Below are 5,918 nucleotides of genomic sequence, written 5' to 3'. Positions count from 1 at the left end.
TATGTTTGCACCTCTGAGCGGTCACTCTTTAGAACGCTGCCATCCAAAAACTATTAAAGATACGATCTTCCTACTTTCACAGGATATTTATGGAAATATAAGCTTTCGAAAAAGCAAATAAAATTTTTTTTTTTTTTTTTTTTGAAAGTATCACACTGGTATAGTGAATTAAGCAACGCTAATGCGCATTGAAATTTTATGGTGACAGACGGCAGACTTGTGCATTTAGACAGCTGATTGTGAAATTTGTTTATTTATTTAAAAAAGTGAAATAGAAATTAATAGAATAAATTATTAATAGCAATTTTGGTATTTTTGGAAAATCAATATAAATTTAACGAATTTATTATTAACTACGTTAATAGATAATAGAGTGAAATTAGAAGCAATATGTAATTGATTGTAATGCGGAAAAAGTGTGCGAAAAAGTTAAGAATATTGGAAAAATGGATAGCTAACTGTGCGTTGTTTATTTTCCGCAATCTAAAAATATTAAAATTTGTTTTTGTTAACATACTTGAACATAATTTAATTAGCAATATAAAACTGCTCACCTCTCAGTGTTGCCTACTCAAATTTGGTAAATTGAGCTAAATGCACGAAATTCTTGTGCATTACAAATGCGCAGGCAAATGTAAATTAAGTCCGCTAATGCATATTAGCGCTATCGTCTGTCAGGGCTATAATTGTACTGTTGGGTAATTAACCGTTAGGTGGCCTATAGTAGCCTCAAAATCATATTTTCATTCTTGGCTTGGCATGAGTTTTCAAACTTGTAAGAACAATTTATAAAATAATATACAAATTATTAAACTTAATTATTTKTTACACTTTCATTAGGTGTTGGCTGCGTTAGAGGAATTTGGAAAAGTTATTCATACATGCAGCCGCAATTAAGATTTTTTGACACAAGAGGATTATTGGGGAATGAGGCACTCTGCCAAAACGTATTTTAAATATAAATTTCTTGATTTCATATTACCTGAGTACATGTATATTAAATGTTATTTGTATAACTCGAAAACTCTCWAACTAACAAAAAATTGTATATGCAACTTTAATAATTTTTTATGTTTTTTCTCACAAAAAGTTAATTAATCTAGAGATTATTTCATAAAAATGAAGTGCCAAGGAGAAAACTCTCGATGCTATCTATAGTACTTTTCATAACTATCGAAACTGTTGAGTGCTGTTTGATTATCGTTTTGCAGATTTACATATCAGAGAGCCAAGCTTAATCAAAATATTTAGATTTATGTTTTACTCAAGTTTTCGAATGCAYGCACGGACAAACCCGGTTTTCATCTCGTCTCGTCATCCTGATCATTTATATTCATATACTACATAACTCTAATAGATATAGAATTCAGGTGATACAAGCAACCGTTAGGTGAACAAAACTATTAGAGCAACATTATATCAAGCTCGAGATAATTACAGCATTTATAACCAATCATATAAGTAAATATTGGAATTTATTTATTTYAGAAAGATTTACATGCATTGCATTCATACTTCTACTTACATACATACACGTCAAGGCATTAAATTATTTACATTCAATATATGACACAGTTGAAAGGCCATTTAAAGTAATAGAATTCGAATCTTAATGGAAGTAATTAAAAMCTCACTATTTGCGGATTGTAATAGGATTAATTTATCTCAAAGTTCAAAAGATCAATGCTAAATATGTTTGGATTTAGAATTCACTTATGATAGAAACACAAACATAGTACACACCCACACATACATATGTATACTGTTAATAAATCTATACTAGTATGTTCGCAATTATTACTATAATACAKTGAAATCCTTCATAACAGAAGTTTGGGTGTAACTTGCAAGAATCACCTTAAGCTCCAACACGTCAATCAGAGGATCGGAATCCCATATACATTTCTAACTCATACACTGATCCACCGAAGTTGGGGGTAATATTGATCCGATTTTATCCATTATTGATAATGCTACATTACATTAATATGCCACATACTAATAAAATGTTCCCTGAGATTCATTAAGGTACTTTTCATACCATCAGCAATTATATGGATTAAATGTTAAGATGTTATAAGTTGGGTATATGGGAGACAAAGGAAGTATTAACATGCTTCAACCCATTTATGACACACAGCCATACTATTGTCATAAAAATATTATCCTTGAATTGCAATTATATATATCACACATTTACCGATATTCGCGGTACAAAGGGAACTATATAAATAGCTAGGGGTTTGGAGGATGGAGTCAAGTGTAGGAGTTTCACGCAAGTGAGGAAAGTTCTCTGATCGCCATTCACTTGGGAGTGGCCAAAAACGGCTAACAAATTAAGCATTACGATTTGAGGGCATACAGCTGGAATGTCCAGCCCATTAATTGGGAAGGTGCCTCTGTCCAGCTGGTTGATGTCCTCGTGAAAATAAAGGCTGACATCACCGCTGTCCATGAAATGCAATGGRCGGGACAAGGACTGAGGCGAGGAGGTCCTTGTGACATTTACTACAGTTACCATATAAATGAGCGCAAGTTTGGTTTGGGATTCGTGGTGGGAGAGAGGTGAGAAATTCACCAAGCTACCTGGCTGTCTCTGGATCGAAAAGAGACTAACCAGATCGATCATGTTGTAATAGATGGAAGGCAGGTCTCCAGTGTTTTAGACGTGCGTACGTCCTAATGTCGACTCGGACTACTATCTTGTTTCAGCCAAGATACACACTCGCCTCTGTGCAGCAAAAAACGTACGACATCAAACACAAGGAAGGTTCGACGTCGAGAAGCTGCAATTACAACAGACAGCCGAACGATTTTCTATTCGGCTTGCACTCCTGCTGAGAGCACTCGTCAACAACTCGGTATAAGATAACTGTGGGACGTCCTTTCAAGCTCTTTAARTACAGCTGTAACTAAAATCATTGTGAGAGTCCGAAATGCATGAGTACGAAGAGCTTGATAAGTTGGCCGACAGRGTTAATGCTCGAAAATTATACGAAAAAATGCAGCGACTAACAGAAGGATTCAATACCGGAGCAAACTCTTGTAGAACCCCTAGGGGTGATCAGTAACAGATGCCCAAAGCATATTAAAATTATGGAGGGAACACTTCTCCAACTTGCTTGCTTGACAGTGAAAGTATAATTCCAGGAGAAGGCGATAAGCCTCCTTAACATCGCGTACAAGGTTCTATCRAGCATATTGTGTGAAAGAATAAAGCYCACCATCAATAAACTGATTGGACCTTATCAGGCCTGGCAAATCAACAACTGACCAGATATTCACCATGCGAAAAATCTTGGAAAAGACCCTTTAAAGCTGCTTTTGACGGCATAAAAAGAAKCTGCCTTTATGCCGCTATGTTTGAAATTGGTATCCCCGCAAAATCCAAAATAGATAAGGATGGGAAGCATATAGGTCTGGTATTGAACGARGGSAAGACGAAATATCTCCTGTCATCAGACAAACAGTCATAGCACTTGCGACTAGGCTTCAATGTCACTGTTGACATTTTCGTCTTGGAACCAGCATTAACAGCAACAATAATGTCAGCCTCGAAATTCAACGCAGAATAACTCTRGGYAACGGGTGCTACTTCGAACCAAGTGGGCAATTGGGAAGTAAAGTCCTCTCTCGACGAACAAAACCAAAACTCTATATAGTAAGTCACTCATTATTCCCTTTCTGCTGTATGGATATGATTACGAGTTTTCCAGAGAAATGTAGAGCAGATGAAGAGGAAGACCTCAATTCCGCTAAAGAGGTCAGGTGGATGATCTGGATGTACTTGGTACTTGAATTGGCTCCAAATTGGGTACTGTAACTGCGTAATCGGTGTCTACGCCAGTAAAAAAGAAGAAGTTATATAGTTATCTGGGAGATATGTTTACTAAAACCATTATAGGGCGGGGCAACCCTATATTTTTTTCAAAGTTTTTTAGCCCATGGGTGCCCCCTGCTTCTGCAATCCTCTGCGCGAAACGGCGGCTCAATATCTGATTTAAGTGCTTAGTTATGGCACTTTATAAGTGTTCCTTTAATAACGATTTGTGGGCGTGGAAGAGGTCCTATCACGCTTATCTATCTCGTTGTAACCAACCATTACGTGGCCTAAATTATTATACTCTTTAGTAACATGTTGCAATAGTRTAAAACMCAAAAAGAACAAAAAATGTACAAAATTTTTGTTATCAGAGATAATTTGAACAAAAAATTACGTAAATAGTGTCCATGTCTAATTATATATAGTTTTTGGTTTTGTATTAAAATATCAGTTTAATAAGTCCGGTTATRGAAGGTGTCCGGTTATAAGAACTATTCGTAATAGAGATTTCACTGTATTTATGTATCAGTGTCCCAAAATTTATACAAGATTTTAAGTAAATACAAGATGTGCCAATATTTGCCTCCATTTATGTAGTAAAGTTTTAACTGGGCTCACATATTCGGTACATAAGGTGTTGAACATTTTTTTTGTTGGATTTGGACACATTTTGGTCAAAAAGTGCGCTACTTTAAGTAATTATTACTGCAAAATTTTATTTCTTTATATTAATTACTTTTTAATTTGTGTTAATTTTTACACACAGGGGCTACCTACTCCGATCCCTTGGTCCAAATTACAGTTTTGTATCTTAATGGACGATTTGTGGGCGTGACAGTTGTCCGACTACCCAATTCACCTGCACACCAAGTTTCGTCAAGATATCTCGATTTTTACTCAAGTTACAGCTTGCAGGGACGGACAGACAGACAGTCACCCAGATTTCAACTTTTCTCTACATCCTGATTATTTATATGTATATGTATATATAACCCTATATCTATATCGATTAGTTTTTGGTGATACGTACAACCCTTAAGTGAACAAAACTGTAATATCCGTATTATATTATGTAGCAACTGGTTGCAAGAGTATAGAAAACCAATAGACATCTGACAGTTTAGGGTTAGTAAAAATAATATTAATTTTGGCATACAGTAGCGTGAAAAATATAAATATACACACAAAGCAAACCACAGAACTAAAATTTGTTATGAATAATATTGTAATTTTTAAACAAGTTTTATACATTTAGAACATCCCCTCCTACTAATAAACTCGGCTATTCGTTTAGGCATGGATTCAAACAAGTGTTCAAGATAATTTTTATTAATTTCTTCATTCCATTTTTTCCATTTCTTTTAGACATTTGGATTTGTCCATATAATGCCAGCAGTTCTCAACTGGATTGAGATCTGTTTGCTGGCCACATGAGAGACTTAATTCCATAAAAATCTTTTTGTTTTGTAACCTGTAAGTGTATGTAATGGATTATTGAAAAATGTAATTCAATATTTTTACGCTTTAGATAAGGTTTTRGCTCTTGGGGCTGAATCATCCTGAAAATAAACTTTTTAGGTGACATTTTCCCAATCTGATGTAGTCCATGTTTTGTGTGATTTTGCCCACTCTAGTCGCTGTTTCGTCATGTCTTGTAATCGGAGATAGCTTTTTGGTTGGACGTTGCGCTCGAGATTATTCAGAACATTTTACATAAAACGTGTAGTTATTTTTACCCTAATGCACATCCGTTTAATTTGTCGTATGTGACGAGGTTTTACTTTTTTCGGACGTCCACTGTCCTTTTTTCAAGCTACTTATCCTCATTTCACGAGTTATTTGACGTTTGGATAATTTATCTGTATAAATAAAAATGAATCRCCAAAATGTATGTACGCTCATAACATTCATACGACTGAACCAAATTAATATGGCCGTTGATGGCCAAGGATGGTTTTTGCGGCAAGAAAAATTCGAATAATTCCCGGGAAACCCGTAAAAACAACTCTTCTTTTTCCCATACAAACGAACGAATGTTTCTTTGTTAGTAACGCTAAGAGAACGGCTCTTAGTAACTCTTTTCCATACACTTTTT

The 5,918-nt window shown here is 35.1% G+C and overlaps 1 protein-coding gene and 1 long non-coding RNA gene across 3 annotated transcripts in view; both read right to left on the bottom strand.

The window, feature by feature from the left end:
- Nucleotides 1-5,918, bottom strand: part of LOC108971124 (ATP-binding cassette sub-family G member 4) — a 41,284-nt gene that overhangs the window by 11,235 nt on the left and 24,131 nt on the right. The gene's annotated exons all lie outside the window — the stretch shown is intronic.
- LOC108971125 lies at nt 4,880-5,878 on the bottom strand. Its single transcript, XR_001993526.1, has 3 exons — nt 5,737-5,878; nt 5,345-5,682; nt 4,880-5,294 (listed from the first exon to the last, which is right to left on the bottom strand). It is a non-coding gene; the product is annotated as an uncharacterized LOC108971125 (long non-coding RNA).

The sequence above is a fragment of the Bactrocera latifrons genome, unplaced genomic scaffold (assembly GCF_001853355.1).
Source record: "Bactrocera latifrons isolate USDA-ARS-PBARC rearing strain unplaced genomic scaffold, ASM185335v1 scaffold_325, whole genome shotgun sequence".
Lineage (NCBI taxonomy): Eukaryota > Metazoa > Arthropoda > Insecta > Diptera > Tephritidae > Bactrocera > Bactrocera latifrons.
The sequence above is the reverse complement of the archived record's forward strand: the minus strand, read 5'-3'. Positions and strand labels throughout refer to the sequence as shown.